Consider the following 18554-nt stretch of genomic DNA (forward strand, 5'->3'; position numbering starts at 1 on the left):
CGTTTTGTTGTTTTTTTTTTTTTTTTTCCCTGGGTGTGGTCTTTCAGTTGGTATATTTTTTTTTAAATGTATTAATTCTCAAAGGCACTGAACGTTTCTCTCATCCAGTTCACCTTCTTGCTTTGTGGGCAATTGGCATCCAGCTTAATGGTGCATTACCACTAGGGATGGGTATCGAGAACCGGTTCCTTTTGGGTATCTTTAAGAAATGATTCAATCCACCGGCATCAATAAACCTTTTGCTTAACGATTCCCTTATAGGTCCTTCAGAGTGGCTGTTGTTTTTGGGGGTGTTTGTCAGGAAAATTATAATTTCTCTACATTGATTACAGACCCTGCAGCGGGTCTGTAATCAACTTTTCTTTGCTTTGAACCTTGAACCAATCAAAGCAGTGATTTGCAGATTGAAGCAGTGCTTCGATCTGGTGCTTCATTGATTCATTGTTTTATTTCGCTTTATCTTAATTTTCCGGACTAATACCCTAAAGAGCATTTGTCTGTGAGTAATATTTACCTTTTTTATGAAAAACTGACCTGTTATGGTCTTCTGAAACAGTTGATAGATGTATTTTAGAACTTAAAAACGGGACCGATGCTAATGCGCATGTCTATGGCTTTTTCAATGTTAAAGTTAACATTAAGCTGTTCACATTTCAGCAGGTTGTGTGTGCATTTGTTTTCTGTATAATAATGGCTCAGCGTTCGTTGTCGTAAAAGAGTCAAATTGTATTTTTTTATTTATTTTTATTCATATATTAATAATAATAGCAACAACAATAAGAGTAATAATAACTCATAATAACTAATAATGCTACAATACAATTTTAGAGAAAGAGACAAAAAGAACCTGATGAAACAAAACAACAGAAAAGATAAAACCAACTAACAATGAAAATAAATAAATACATATAGAAATAAATAAGTTTCCTGTGAACACCGAGTCACTCTTACACCTCCACTTCATCCCTGTTTTATTTAAGTTTGACAATTTGTTTCGGTCAAGCCATATTTTCAGTTTGTTAATTTCTTCAGTGATTTCCTCCAGAGCTATCTGCCAAGCTAGAAAACTGCTGCATCCTAGTAAGAGCAGAATACTACTGGAATGCATTTGAATAAGGGAAGTTGTTTTTTTTTTTTCCCTCACCAAAATGGATGCTGCGCTCACTGCAGTTTATTGTCTGGAATAGTCCCAGATTGCATTTCAGAGCTTCTAGAATTCAAACATTTCCATGTGGGTGGTGTTGGGGGGTAATTTTAGGTTTCAGCTTTTTTGTTTTTCACCACTTTCATCCCTGAATATGTCAATTGTGAGTCACTTTTGTGTGGATTAAAGTCACTAACTGGGACTCCTGTCTTGTTGCGAGAAAGAAACGAGAATCGTCCTCCGTTCTGGTCACACAGTTCCAAACACTGCGCGGCTCTCTGCTGAGTCAAGTTAGAACAATAGAGTCCACTCAGAATTAATAACTTCAAAGCGAAATGCAATTTAAATCAAATGACACCTCTCTCCAAACCTTGCAATACAAACAAACTGCAATCAATCAAAACGTTTTTTCCTCCCAAAATGAGACGTCCTACGCTGACGTGCAGCATCCGGCTGAGCTCAGCTCAGAGGTATGGAGAGACAAAATGTCTGAAAGGAAATGCTTTTGACAAAAACTACAGATTTTATTTATTTTTATTCATGTCCAGAGATCAAGGATCCAGTGACCATTTAGTACACAGAAAATTCACAAGAGGTTTTGATAAGGGAATTGATAAGGAATGTGATCAATAAGTGGAATTGATAATGGCATCGATATAGATAAAATTACCACCACCTTCTGCTGTGTAGTGCAAATCACAGTACCTCATTCAGTATACAGGAGCTGCTTGTCATGCATATAGTTGGTGCTATTTAGTGGCCATAGATGGCACTGCAGTATTTTTTCATATATAATTTGCTTATATTGCTTTGAATATAAGTCACAAAACCTCCCAAATTAGTAAAAACAAAACAAATTAAAAAAAAAACAAATGTGACTTATAATCCATAAAGTACCGTAATTATCTTACTGTTTAAATGTCAAATTGTATGATATACCGGATTATTACAACAGTCAAACCTTCAGTGACATCGCCAATATGTTTTTTGAAGAGTGAGTTTGAAGCTCAAGTGGGTTGGTTTTGAATAGCTCCATCTTGGCAGTGCTTGACTCTCACTCATATCTGGCCACCCCAGAAATGGGTGAAGGGGTTGACCATGGGTAAGATGCACAAATAAAGCCCATGTCACATATCTCAAACTTAGAGTACACCCTGGATAGGCCGCCAGTCCATCGCAGGGCCGACACACACAGGCAAACTCATTCATATACTCTCACTCACATCTACAGTCAATTTAAAGTTTTGAGTTCACTTAACTTGCATATGTTTGGAAGTGGGAGAAAGCCAGAGCACACTGAAGGAACCCATGCAAACATGGGGAAAACGTGTAAACTTCATATCGACAGGACCTGGTCAGAAGCAAACTCAGAACCTACTTGCTGTGAGACAATACTGCTAACCATTCAGGCACAGTGATGCAATCTCAAATTAATTAGTTGTATCCTATTTCACCTCACATACAGTTGTAATGACCAATGAAACCAGTGCCAGGCTTTAAACATGTTTATTTTTGCTGTAAAGTTGGACATTTTATCATTAGGCTCTGTTGAGATTCACTCATTTTTTAAGCTCGTCTCAAATGGCCATTAGAGGAACTGCATGCTTTCAAACTTCCATGTTAGCCTCATTTTTCAGCAACAGAGGTTGCGGCTTATCTCATGGTAGTAAGATGCAAAATAAACACTGATGATTTTATTACGTCCTTGGCAGATGTAAATATATTTATAAATGTACCCTATAATAGTGTACAGTAATCTCACTCCAATTCAGAACATTGACATCTGTTGATCAGGAAAATGTGGTTTACATACACAAAGCCTGTGTCTCACTTTCACTTCTATTACTCAGGTGCAGTTGAGCATCTTACATGGGCACATATGGGTGCTCAACAGGTTTGTGTTTTTGATATGGCTTTTTATTTGTTTGTAAAGGTGATTGAAAGGACAGCTCACTTCGCCTGAGTGTGTCATTGATTTGTAACCGCAGCACAATTTTCAATACAACCTGAAAGGCATGACACCGGCTTGGTGGCTTTAATCTTACTGATTAGATCTGACCTTGACCAGAAGAAGAGAGTCAAACCATGCGATTATCCTTTAATATATTCAAGGTACGGTTTTATTATTATTTTTGAACTCATTGTGTTTCCAGCTGTGTATAGAGCACTTAATGAGCTGAGGCTTTTATTTCAGGAGATTGGCAGGGGGTGACGTGTTAGACCATAGAGCAGGAACTGGTTTTGATATAATTTGGGCCAGACCTCCTGCACTGCTTCAAATTTCACAGCAGAAAATCTAAACACATTTGCTGTTCCTTGTCTGAAGAAGAAAAAGAATCAGTCTGTTGGGATTTTGCAGTCCCCCGGTAATCTGAGGGGGGTTTCTTATCTAAAATGGATCTGGATCTAATGGCATGGATAAAGGAGCATTTTTCCCCCCATTTCAGACTCTGTAATAGGAATGGAAAGCACTTGTATCGGAAACGTAGTTTACTCTCTGAAGCTTCCATGAAGACCAAAGATTGAATTTTGTTTAGTCATTAGATTTTGCCTTTGATTTTTATCCTGACTGTCTCAAACAAGCAAAGCCACACTTGATAAACTGCAGATTATCCAAACATTGAATTTGTTGTAAAGCATCAAAGATAATTCAGGTGACTGAGTCACACTTATCTGCAGCTAATTTCCTTGTGAGATATTGAGCAGGTACTCGGTGGGATAAGGAGTAAGGCTTACCAGTACGTAGAACTGGGTTTGATTATCGGTCACACTACCTGTCTGTGTCCTTCATCTGCATCATTTCCGTCCACCCAGCTGTACATAGTTACCAGTCTTTGTTGGGGCAGTAAACTTCATTTTCCTGGCCGACCAACGAGCAGGAGCTATAGACCCTTATCCACTTCATGCTACGGAGTCTGGGAATAAGCAACAGCAGCAATATAGCCTATGGAGGACTTACTTCATTACATTTTACCTCACGCTTTTATCCTGTCTCAAACAAGTAAAGCTATTCTTGATAAGCTGCATATATATATATATATATATATATATATATATATATATATATATATATATATATAATGAATGTTTATGAGTTCAATGGAAGGAATATTTCATGAGGTGAAAGCTGGAACATACCATTCAATGAGGCGGAGCTAAGTTGAATGGTATGTTCCAGCTTTCACCGAATTAAACATTTGTTCCATTGATAGAATGTAAAAACATTCATTTTTTGTTATATATATATATATATATATAGGCTAAAATAGATCCTTGTCATTTGATGTTTTATTTATTTATAAACAACAGAAAAGGGACTTACATTTTGGTGTTCCACTGCTGTTAAATTCCAAATTGTGACGTGTAGTCCAGTGAGGGCACATGCGAGCACGACCACCGCGCGTGCATATGCGTACATGAGCGTGTGTGCACGTGTGCAGAGTGCAATGGTACCAACACCAACACCAATGGGACAAATTAATCCATGTCACGTGACACACAAAGCACCAATCAACTGACAAGGATCCACTCAGCTGTTTTATAACATCAAAGATATTTCATGTAATTGTTTCACATTTTTTTCTGCAACTATTTTCCTATTAACCTTTTTGTAGATCTTTTTTTATTTGACAGTTAATTTAGTAGCAACTCAGGCTGGCAAAGGATTGGTCTCCCCACACCCCTGGCATTTGCTTTAGCTCAATTCCAAATTGTGGATAACATTTAAATTTGGTTGATTATACATTCAAATTGGTAAAATACTCTTGGACTAGCATTTAACCAAGGACTCATTTTCAAAGTGAATAAACATATGTTTTGCAACACTAAACCTACATCATTGAAGATATGTTGCATTTTTCATTTGATCCTTAGAGTGGGTTTGTACTTTAGTGTACTTGGGCAGCAGTGGACAATTGTAATACCTACCTGGACTATAAACATATGACATTGTTATACTATTCAGTCAGAAATTTAAACCACTATGGCATTTCTTTGAAGGAAAGTTGTGCTGTTCCTTTGTGTTGAAAGGGGCCAGTTGAGGTCATTCAGACATCAGATAAGAATGTCCCCAAGGCTGCATCCATTTAGAAGTTTCTGTGACAGTGCTACATACAGGAGACCCAAAGGAATAACAGAATATGATGTAGTGATTGCATATCCCAGGTAGCCTGGAAGACCTTGTGATCCTCACGAGGCATGGGAGATTGTGGGTGTGAATGGCACATTTCCACTCATGCTTCCATACAGAGCTCAGAAAGGCATAAGTTACTTCCCCAGCCAACGCCTGTACCCATTTACCTCTGGACAGACTGAGATCAGACAGTGCAGATGCAGTGTCCTATTCAAGGACATATAAAGGTATCCTGAAGCACACACCTGAAATCAAACCCTGTGTATGTATTGGTAGTCCAGAACCATCATCTCAGTCTTATTATAGTTTAGAAGCTTAGCTGACATCCAATTCAATACAGGGGAAATAACAATGAGCCAACAACCAACCCCTGAGGGACACCACACTGAACAGTGGAGGATCCAGATAAGTTGTTTTAGACAACACACTGCAATTGACCCAACAAGTGAGACCTCAGCCAATAATATAATATGCTGGGGTGGGTTTAAAGGTGCTGTGAGTTGTAAATATACAAGTAAGTAGATTCCAGCTGCAATACACAGTCAAGTCCTCAGATGATGAAATGTGTGCCTGAAAACCTGCGTCAGGGTTAAAATTTCACTGTGAAATGTTTTACCTTTACATGATATGATCATTAATCAGTGCATTGTGATTGCTGACAGGGATAATGACTAATGTTTAATTCTGCTCATTTAGCTCACACACACAAAAAAAGCTGATTGCAGTGAGTTTCATGGGGTCCTGAAATCCCAGTGACACAAAGTACTAATCCTGGAAACATTAATGACAGTGTGTGGGTTTGCACACTGTGAGCCCTAACTTCCATCCACTGCAAAGTGGAATACAGAGCACTGCTTGTGTCACTGTGAGTTTCTACTCAACATAATTGTCATTTTTACACCCACGTTCTTTAAATAGTCAGTCTGCTTGCCTTCATGTGGGTGTGCTGATCAAAAACTGAGGATTGGTCAGACAGAGAGATGGTGTGTTCACATGGTCTGCCGTTAAAAGCCTCACCTCACATGGAGCATCCACAGCCCACATACAGGTACAGTTAATAGCACATCATAGGACCATGTCACTGAATTCAACCAAAACAAACAAACAAACAAAAAAACTTAATGAAATAAAAATAATAGTTATTGGAAAAAACACCTGTATATATCATATAAGGAATAATGTCGCCAATCTGTTCTGTGTATGCGTGATCCTTTCAGATTCAGACTGGATGGGAGACCTCTTAAAAAGACAAGTGGCTATATGCGTTTCCCCAGGTGAAAATGGAGATGTGTCAGTAAGGAGAGCCGGTGGAAAGCTGCAAATATACTGTGGTGACCCTATTAAGGGTCCCATTAACAACAAGTGGAAAAACAGTGATTTCTAAAGTGTGGGCCACAGCCCCATGGCAACCCTTGATGGTATTTAATTTTAATACATACTTCTTGGCATAGAAACAAGAGAGAAGCTGACGGGACTTACTTTATTTTCCAGTAAGCTCTTTAACTGAGTGAGACATTGACAGTAAAACAAGCTTGTTTGGGATTATTTTTGTTGTTTTTTCAATTTGAATAAAACAATTATTTTCATTTTGTTTCTTCCATTAAAAGTGTCTTTGTAGGCTTTACCAAGATTCTGTTTTGCAACATTTTGCAACTGTTGTCAGGGCAAACAGCTTTTTGTATTTTTGAATCACTATAAAGAAACTGCAAAACTACAGCACCACATATTTTTCATTTGTTTTCTGTCTCCTTGTTTTCCAGCAGTGCTCCTCCTGTACATCCATAGGCGCAGGACCTGTGATGCTACAAGAAGGACTGTTTTTAAGAATATTTAACTGATTAAGCCCCCTGATTAACTCCCTCAGCCCCAACCAGTCCCAGCAGAAGACTGCCCCTCCCTGAGCCTGGTTCTGCTGGAGGTTTCTTCCTGTTAAAAGGGAGTTTTTCCTTCCCACTGTAGCCAAGTGCTTGCTCACAGGGGGTCGTTTTGACCGTTGGGGTTTTACATCATTATTGTATGGCCTTGCCTTACAATATAAAGCGCCTTGGGGCAACTGTTTGTTGTGATTTGGCGCTATATAAAAAAAAAATTGATTGATTGATTGATTGATTAATATGGATGTTAATATTGGTATTCCTATTCCTAATATTCCTAAGCAGGAAATTCATTCAGAATCTTAACTTCACTGCACCCCCCACCCTTCACTTTGCATCTTTCATATTCTAGTGTCAGTTGTATAATTATTATGAGCAGAGGTGTGAGCAGAAAACCCCAACTGGCCTCCTTCACACTTCTCATAAATATTTATGAATACATTTGAATAATGTGATTTTTGTAACAACAAAATATGATTTGGAGGAAGGAATATCAGTGAGTAGGAAGGTGAAGAATGTCAACAAGCAGCAGGGGAAGATCTTTGCACAGCTCGCAATAGGTCTTCCAGGGCTGATGAATGAGTTGCTGTTGAGACTTCAAGACGAATGACATAAAAATTGCAAATTTATTCTGTATCCATGGTGACACGCTTGGAACTTTGAAACCACGTCTGGTCTGATTAGTTCTTGACAATGTTTTATGTACTTATTGTGGTTTTCTTCTTTTTCTTTTCATGGTATTTCCAAGAACCAATTAGTAAAGAGTGAGAAAATCATGTGCCTGTTACTTGCTGTATCTAACAATTCTTTGAAAGCTACAGTGTGTAGTATTTAGTGGCATCTGGTCGTGAGTTTGCAGATTGCATTTTGCCATTGTCAGTCATGATTTTGTTTCTCTTCACATTTTCGCTTCTTTGGTGACAAGCATCTATACCCCCTTACCTTTTGTCTTGATAAGCAATATGCATGATCTTATATCCATTTCATAAAAGTCAGGGTTCTCAAACTTCGTACAAGCAACCACTAGGCAGTGTAGAGGGGAATAAACACTGATTCCACTTCTTTATTCTTAAGTCTTCTGGAAGCACTGCAAAATGCGAAAGGCAGAGTAAATATGTCGCTTTTGGACTACTGTAACATGATGGTGGTGCAACATGGCGACCTTCATGAAGGGGACTGCTCTGATGTACATATGAAAGGCTCAGTTTAAGGGCCCAATCACACAGCACACAGTGATAGCTGAAAAAGTTACAAAGTCACAAATCATCAAAAATGTGGACGAATGAGCCGGCACTTCTCCCATCACCGAAAAGCCTATGAGTCCAAAGCGTATAAAAGAACGAAACAAAACAAACTAACAAAAGAAAAATGAAGCAAACGGCGACTATGATGCTTTAAACAAAATCAAAACAAAACATTCATGATGACGTGACTTGATAGCAAGCAGGTTTTTGACGAAGTGCCAGCTTGTGAGCATTTCTGCAGCCAACGTGCACTCTCCACAGCACCTGCAGGTGCGACATCTGGTTGTCTTGACAACAGGTTTTTCTTCACAAAAACAATCAATCAATCAGTTTTATTTATATAGCGCCAAATCACAACAAACAGTTGCCCCAAGGCGCTTTATATTGTAAGGCAAGGCCATAAAATAATTACATAAAAACCCCAACGGTCAAAACGACCCCCTGTGAGCAAGCACTTGGCGACAGTGGGAAGGAAAAACAATGTGTGAGGAACGTGCACGCACACACATGTTCCAGCCACAGATGTCTGGAACATGCGTAAATAGTTAAAGTAGTTGATAAAACGTTCTTGCTGCTATTGTTTCTGTATGACAACTTTGCTTTTCATCCCACACATGAATGAGTCACATTCAGCTCGTTGGATCTTTGTTGATCTGTTCAGATATCATCAATGTTTATGCAAGACCTCGGACTTGGGAGGTTGGGCGAAGCTGAACGACAATCAAATGGAACGGACAAATTGAAGACATCAGGATTTGTTCACATTTTTCAACAGTTTGAAAATTCTGATGACGCGCCAGCTACAGGAATGAAGCTGGATGATGGTTAAACAATGTCTCTGAAAGTCAACGTGGGTTTAGATTTCTTGTTTCGTTTTGGCTTCAGTGTCCTTTGTTAGTGCCGTGTGACCGGGGCTTAAGCTTTAATAACACATTATTTTATGAAGAAAATGAGCTGTTGGTCAATAGTCTGGGACGAGGAAATTCATATTGATTTATTTATCTCAGCAGAAATCTTGTTACGTCAAAGAATATTGTAGTTTGTCTGGCAGGAAGGCACTGGCCCTTTGATGTTGCTGTTTGCTTTAGTTCATTAGTTACTGAGAAGAATATCGGTGAGAGTTTTATATATTCGGAAATACAATGTGTGTGAGAGTTTTGAGGTAAACAGTATAGGGTAGGTACGATAAGTGTGTGCTTCAAACTACACATTTTTGGATAAATGAAAATTGTCCTATTTATATGATTGCATGACACTTACAACTTGACTGTCTTTATCATTTTTATCAACAAAAATGTATAAAATATTTGTTGCTAGATTTTTCCAGAAAGATCCGCATAATACTTTCCAAGCAATTGTAGAAAACATCAATAAATCCTCATTCAAGCAGGGCTGAAGATTTTTTTTTTTTACTTTTTTTTGCGGGGGGGTTAAATCTGCTCCAGAAATCCAGCAGACTTTACCTTCCTCTGTGATCCACCCCTCTGCTAATTTACATGTAAATCAGCCTGGTTGTTTTTGCATAAACTAGTTCAGGGTTTTGTTTTGTTTTTTCCTGCAGAGACAAATGTGAGGGAGCTACCTCGTTATAATTTTGGGCCACCTCAGTCTCAGCAGGCATCAACAGTGGGCTTTGCCCGAGGTAAAGGTTTGACAAAATATTTTAATGATGTCTGCCCCTTTGGGCACAAATAATTCATAGTCTCACTTGTTTTTCTGTGCCATTTTTGTTGTTTTGTGACTTTTAAAACATGGCAGGCATGTGCACATTTATTTGTTCAGCATACATGTTGGCAGAAGATATCAATTAGAGTCTGCTGGCAGCTGATGCGGACAGCCGAATTTATCAAGTCAGAACACTGAGAATAAAGTTTTTTTTTTTTTTACAGAAATACATTTGTCCATTCACCCGTACGTTTATCCTCTATGAAACGGTACATATTCTTGTATGTCTGCAAGTGTCACAGGGTTCAATTTAACATCATCTCTCTCTAAAAAAAAAACAAAAAACAAAAAAAAACAAAGATCAAACAATGATGAAAAAAGAAGACAGATTTTACATACCCGTAGTGTCATGGGATGTGTAATCTCTCCATACACAGCAAAATCAGCAGTGTTAAATTAACACTGACAGTGTCTATATGGGCCCACACTGGGATAGTGAGGAATATATAGACACTGGCATCCCATATATATATATATATATATATATATATATATATATATATATATATATATATATATATATATATATATATATATATATATGTGTATATATATATATGTATATATATATATATATATGTGTATATATATATGTGTATATATATATATATATATATGTGTATATATATATATGTATATATATATATATATATATGTGTATATATATATATATATATTTTTTTTTTTTTTTTTACGAGTGCGTTGCCCGTGGGGATCCATGGGCTCTAGAATGGGGTAGTGTTCAGAAAATAGGAAGCTCTAATTTTTCAAGGGTGGTAATACATTATGCAAAGTTGCTATAATGAGTTGGAATGGCGTGCGAGTCCAGAATGTTTTTAGAACCTTCGACCTTTGACCTCAACAGTTTTTCAAGAAAGAAGTCAACCCTTTTATTTTCTGTTAATTACATTACATTTAATGTTAAATTACTGTCTTAACCCTTATAATGTCTTCAGGTCCATGGGACCCATTTTCAGTTTTTACTTAAAGATAAATGAATAAAAAAAATGTTTTTTCAAACTAAGATTCACTGGCCTTGGCTCATTTTCTGTGAGAAACATAAATAAGAAAACATTGTCAATGATCCCCCCCCACCATATATCCCCTTTCATATTTATATTACATACAGGATCTTCGGGGCTAGTGAAAGTGTGGAAATCGTAGGTCCTGTGCACCCTCATTTTCCCTTTCTGCTCTCTGTGGGGGAAGCAGGTGAAAAGGGCCCTTGGTGTGAGCACCCACTGTTCCCACACAATGTTGCAACGTTGTGCGGGAACTGCACCCACATTCTCACACATTTCCCCTCTGTCTTGCAGGAACAACTCTTTGGGACCTGACACAATAAATAGCTCTGTCAGCATGGTGGTATAGTAGCAATTGATGATGGCAAGGTGAACCCTCTGCCCAAGACAAATTTCTCCCGAGGCAGACTAATAAAGACACTTTGACTTTTGACTTTAATCAGGCTGCCTTACAGTTGATATCAGAAGAGAAAGAGGGTTTTGATGGTGATGCAGAGGAAGAAGTACATTTGCAATAAACACATAGTGAAACTGTGCCCCTCTTGTGTTCGATCGTCTGTTATGAAAATGGCTGAGTTCAGTTAAGATGATGTTTTGTTCAGAAAGATGTTATGTGTAAACTGACCTGAGTGGGTTGAATTTCTAATGAAATTCAAATAAATAGTACACTTTAGTTTTGGAAAAAAACTTGCTTCATTTGTACGAGGTCTGTCCAAAAAGTATCGGCCCTTTTTATTTTTTTCAAAAACCATAAGGATTTGAATCACGTGTGATTGCATCAGCCAAGCTTGAACCTTCGTGTGCATGCGTGAGTTTTTTCACGCCTTTCGGTTGCATCATTCGCCTTTGAGCAGGCTTTGTGTGAGCAGTGGTCCACCCCTCTCATCTGATTTTTATTGTGAATAAATGTCTGAATGATTTGGAGCTTTGCTGCATCAATTTTTTCCAGAAACTGTGAGAGACCTCCAGATGGTAACCATTCGGAAAATTCAAATGGCTTTGAGGGACGATTTTATGGGGATTACACAGATTAAGGAGTGTTCCAGCCAGTTCAAAGACCGCCCACAACTGCTGAGAGCGCGCTGCGCTCCGAGCGCCGATCACCAGGCTGAAACCCCACTGAAACAACCAGATCATTTCCAACGTGAAGGCTTTGTTGATCCGGGACATCATCCGACTTACACAAAAATGGCAGGAGATGTGGACATCAGTACTTTTTCGGCACATTCCACTGTTACAGGAGTTTTTTTCATGGAAAGAAAAGCAGACGGATGTGCCACCGTGCCGCTCATGGCGCGGCACAAAACCACCTCCATGTTGGTCTCACAGGATGGCTTTGAGATGGCTTTCAGATGGCTGTCAGTGGGTTTTCAGTCGTGTGACTTACCGAGAAATTGTGGATGAGCCTGCACATGCCAGAACATGTCCTGTGAGGCTTCATCATGGCATTGCTTTGCGCCATGCGGCTCCACCACAACGCATGGAATTCCTCTGCACGTCTGTCTCAGTGTGCCTAAAAAGTGCTGATGTCCCAATCTTCCGCAATTCCTGTGCTAGTCAGAGGACGTCCCGGATAAAACACAGCGTCCAGTTTGGAAATGAATGGCACATTCTACTGTTACAGGAGTTTTTGTCATGGAAAGAGGAGCGGAGGAATTCCGCGCATCGCGGCGGTGCCGCATGGTGCAAAGCAACGCCGTGATGAAGCCTCACAGGACATGTTGGGGCATGTCCAGCTCATGCACAATTTCTCGCTTAGTCACACGACTGAAAACCCACCGACAGCCATCTGAAATCCACCTGAAAGCCGTCCTGTGAGACCAACACGGAGGTGGTTTTGTCCCGCGCCATGACCGGGATGGTGGCACAATCCTCCGCTTCTCTTTCCATGAATAAAACTGCTGTAACAGTAGAATGTGCCGAAAAAGTGCTGATGTCCACACCTTCTGCCTTTTTTGTGAAACTCAGACGACATCCCGGATCAACAAAGCCTTCACGTTGGAAATGATCTGGTTGTTTCAGCGGGGTTTCAGCCTGTCGATCGGCGCTCGGAGTGCGCCGCGCTCTCAGACGCTGTGGGCGGTCTTTAAACCGGCTGGAGCACTCCTTAATCTGTGTAATCCCCATAAAATCGTTGCTGAAAGCCATCTAAATTTTCAGAATGGTGTCCACCTGGAGGTCTCTCACAGTTACTGGAAAAATTTGATGCAGCAAAGCTCCAAATCGTTCAGACATTTATTCATAATAAAAATCCGACGAGAGGGGTGGACCACTGCTCACACAAAGCCTGCTCACAGGCGAATGACGCAACCGACAGGCATGAAAAAACTCACGCATGCACACGAAGGTTCAAGCTTGGCTGATGCAATCACACGTGATTCAAATCCATATGGTTTTTGCAAAAAATAAAAAAGGCCGATACTTTTTGGACAGACCTCGTACATCTGTTAATTATTTTCCAGTTATGCCTGTTTTATGATGCATATTCTTATTTTGGCCACTTGGCTTTTTAGTCCAGATGACGTCCCGGATAAAACACAGCGTCCAGTTTGGAAATGAACGGCACATTCCACTTTTAACGAGGAGTTTTTGTCATGGAAAGAGGAACGGATGCTTCGCGCGTCACGACGTCAAGCGAGACAAAGAACACCTCCGTTTCGGAGTGCCAGAAGGACAAGCTGGGACATGCCGTTCCTCTCTCTTTCCATGACAAAAACTCCTCGTTAAAAGTGGAATGTGCCGTTCATTTCCAAAGTGGACGCTGTGTTTTATCCGGGACGTCGTCTGGACTAGCACAGGAATTGTGAAAAGACGTGGACATCAGCACTTTTTCGGCAAATTGACCCGAGACGCGCAAAGCAACGCCGTGATGAAGCGTCACAGAACATGTTCTGGCATGTCCAGGCTCGTCCACAATTTCTTGGATAATCACTCGACTGAAAAACCACCGACAGCTGTCTGAACGCCATCTCAAAGCCGTCCTGTGAGACCAAAACGGAGGTGGTTTTGTGTCGGTCCAGCAGCGAATCCATCGCTCCTTTCCATGACAAAATCTCTTGTTAAAAGTGAAATCTGCAGGAAAATAGTTGATGTCCAGCTCTTGTGATAACCAGAGAAATTGCACACGATGGTCACGGATCCACATAGCGATCCGTTTAGAAATGAAATGGTCGCTCAGCCTGTCGATGGCAGCTGGAGCGCGGCAAGCCCCACAGCTGCTGTGGGCCGTCCTTAAAGGGACAGTAACATCCCTTAATGTCTTTGAAGCCCATAAAATTTTCACCAAAAATCACCTGAATTTCTCGAATGGTGTCCACATGGATGTGCCTCACAGTTTCTAAAAAAAATTTGATCAAGCAAAGCGGCAGTCTCTCAGCCATTTCCCTGACAATGAAAATCCGTCGAGAGGGCTGGACCACTCCTCACTCAAAGCCTGCTCACAGGCGAATGACGCCACCGACAGGCGTGAAAAAAATCACGCATGCGCATGAAGGTTCAAGGTTGGCTCACGCAAGCACATGTGATTCAAATCCATATGTTTTTTGTTTTTTTTTTTAAATAAGGTCGGATACTTTTCTAATAGACCTCATACAAACAAACCAAAAAAAAGCAAAAAAACAAACTGGACACTACACCATCATCTCCTACAGATGGGCGGATGCCAGGGAACACACAGAGATGGAGTACAACTCCCAGTCAGTTCATACTTTGCAAATGCAAATGTACATGTGCCCTAAGCAAGACAACCCTCCCACCTCAGCCTAATTTTGAACCAGGATAAACCCTGCTATTGATAGCCAGACAATACATACAAACCAGTAGTCAGTAATGAAAACATAACCTCTTTTGCGGAGGTAATTCATCTGAGTAATTAGTGATACTCCTGAATCAATGTTATAAATTATTCCAGGATGTGCTGTTTGTGGTGGAACCCAGATGTGTGATGTGTCATTGGGCCAAATACAGGACATGTACACATATTCATTAAATGTTTGTGTTGCTCATCATGAAACATCAGTTTCAGCACTACTGAATACTGTATGAGCAACTGGCCAGGGATGATTAGAATACAGCAAACCGAATGGTGATGCACAGCTGCCACTTTTGATGGTAGCAAAAAAAAAAAGCATCAGTAGCATTGTAATATCATGATGTCCCGTGCATAAGGGCTAAGGTTTGCAGACAACCTCTAAAAGTAAACCCAATCGTTTTTAACATGAATTGTACAAATTTCAAGGGCAGTGGCCTTTGAAAAGCATTTAGTTTATCTTTCTTCTGCAGAAATATTGTATTTCTTAGATTTTTTTTGCTAATATAAGCAAGAGCTTAATATGTCATGTGTATTATGGTGCATCACTTTTTCCACATCTTGTTATGTTACAGACGTATTCCAAGATGGAGTGAATTCATGCTTTCCCCTCAAAGTTCTACACCCAACACCCAAAAAGGACAGCATGATGTTTTAAATTTTGCAAATTTATTAAAAAACAAAAAACAAAACAACAACTGAGAAATCACATGTACATGAGTATTCACACCCTTTGCTCAATACTTTGTTGATGCACCTTTGGCAGCAATTACAGCCTCAAATGTTCTTGAATATGATGCCACAAGCAGTCTGAGGTCAGTAACGCTCTGCAGCAGGTTTTCATCAACGATGTCTCTGCACATTGCTGCATTTATCTTTCCCTCAATCCTGACTGGTCTCCCAGTTCCTGCCTCTGAAAAACATCCCCACAGCATGATGCTGCCACCACCATGCTTCACTGTAGGGATGGTGCCTGGTTTCCTCCAAATACGACGCCTGCATTCATGGTAAAGAGTTCAATTGTTGTCTCATCAGACCAGAGAATTTTGTTTCTCATGGTCTGAGAGTCCTTTAGGTGCCTTTTGGCAAACTCCAGACAGGCTGCCATGTGACTTTTACCAAATATGGCTTCCATCTGGCCACTCTAACATACAGGCCTGGACCTCTTGATGGGATGTTCTCCTCTCTCCACAGAGGAATGCTGGAGCTCTGACAGCGTGATTATCAGGTTCTTGGCCACCTCCCAAACTAAGGCCCTTCTCTCCCAATTGCTCAATTTAGATGATCAGGCTGCTCCAGAAAGAGTCATGGTGTTACATTATGTTATAGTGATGAACCCAAATTTGCAGACAGAGAGGAACCGAGGTGTGTGTGCCAAAAGCCAGAGTGATTTATTGCCGGAGCCAGGAGTTAACAGTTCAAGCAGTTCATGAAGTGAAAACACAGCAAACGTAATTTCCAAAAATAGTAGGAGCAAAAACAAAGACAGCTGGGCAAACTAGCACAAAAAGCAGTACAGACGTAAAGACTACCAGCAAAGCACGACAAAATATACAATAATCAGAGAGCACGGGGAGCAGACAAAGGAGAATGGATCCACAAGGACTGACTAATGGGTGAGAACTTAAATACCAGACAAACTAAATGATGGGAGGTGCCCGAAATCAGAGCATGAGCAAAAGATACATGTGGAAATGAACAAACACCAGGTGACTAACACTTATCAGAATACTGATGGTGCAAAACAATACAACTGACATCTTAGGGCAAGTGGACAAAATGAAACAACAATACCAACCATAAATGAAGAAGAAGAGAAATCATAAAACCACAAATCAACATAGAACTCAGGAGTTAATCAAGTGCAAGAGTGAAAGAAATAACATAAGATAAGGAGCTGATCAGAACACAAAGACTATAAAAACTGACAGTGATGAAAACCAAAATCCAGAGCTAAAAGAAAGAAGCAATGTAGAACTCAAACATGTGATGGAGTGCAATGGGAAAACACAACAAGACTGATGGCGAGTGAGGAAGCAGGATTGAAACATGAGGGACCCAGACAGAACACAGACCACCAGGACACAAACACTGACAGGGATCAAAATGCCAACAAATGAACATATACAGAACATAATATCACTTGAAGGTGCACTGAGGGGGAGAAAACCACAACACCTGGGGATCTGAACTTATTCCATTTACAGATGATGGATGCCACTCTGCTCATTGGGACCTTCGAAGCAGCATAAATGTTTATGTACCCTTCCCTGGATTTGTACCTCAAGACAATCCTGTCTCGGAGGTCTACAGACAATTCCTTTGACTTCATGCTTGATTCGTGCTCTCCTGTGGAACCTTCAACTGTGGGACCTTAGACAGGTGTGTGCCTTTGTAAATCATGTCCAATCAACTGAATTTACCACAGATGGACTCCAATTAAGCTGGAGAAACATCTCAAGGATCATCAGTGGAAACAGGATGGACCACAGCTCAATCAGAGCTTCATGGCAAAGGCTGTGAATACTTATGTATGTGTGATTCCTTAAGCCCCGGTCACACAGGACTAACGAAGGACACCGAAGCCAAAACAACACAAGAAATCTGGACTTACACTGACTTTCAAAGACATCATTTAACTGTCTTCCAGCTTCGTTCCTGTTGCTGGTGCTTCATCAAAATTTTCAAACTGTTGAAAAATGTGAATGAATCCCAACAACAACCTCAATTCTTCTGTGCTCCATTTTGTTTTCTGTGTTGATGTTCCTCATCATTTGCGTAGTTTCCGTAATGTCAGTGTTCCGTTTGAATGTTGTCCAACTTCGTCCATTCTCCTAAGTACGACATCTTGCATGAACGTTGATGATATCTGAATGGATTAATAACTAAAGCTCAGTTGAGCTGAACGTGACATGTTCATGTGTGGGACAAAAAGCAATGTTGTCACACAGAAACGATAGTGGCAAGAATGTTTTATCAACTACTTTAACTATTTATGCACGTTGAAGCCATTTGTGGCTGGAACGTGCACAAACATTGTTACTGTGAAGACAAATCTGTTGTCAAGACAACCAGATCCCACACCTGCTCTGCACAGCTCAGGCTGGTTGTGGACAGCACAGGCTGGCTGCAGACTTGAACACAGGCTTGTGCTTGGTCTCATACTCGCTGTCAAGTCACATTATAATGAATGTTTCATTTTGAAATTTTTAAAGTGTCAAGGTCAATGTTCTCTTTGTTTTTCTTTTGCTAGTGTTGGTTTTGTTTTGTTCCTTTATGCATTCTTGAATCACAGGCTTTTCTGTGATGGGAGAAGAGCAGGATCATTCCTCCACCTTTTCTCGTCGATTTGTGACTTTGTGACTTTTTTCCTTTGTTCAGCTATCATCATGTGCCGTGTGACCGGGTCCTTAGTTTATTTTTAATAAATTTGAAAAAATCTCACATTGTCATTATGGGGTATTATGAGGAGGTGGTGGCCAAGTGGTTAGTGCACTTGGTTTCTGTACGGCAGGTTGTCAATTCAAACCTCACTCCTGTTCATTTTTCCATGTAATGTGGTGTTGCATCAGGAAGGGCATCCAACATTAAAAAAAAAAAAAAAA

This window comes from Thalassophryne amazonica, chromosome 4 (genome assembly GCF_902500255.1).
Source record: "Thalassophryne amazonica chromosome 4, fThaAma1.1, whole genome shotgun sequence".
NCBI classification, from domain to species: Eukaryota; Metazoa; Chordata; class Actinopteri; order Batrachoidiformes; family Batrachoididae; genus Thalassophryne; species Thalassophryne amazonica.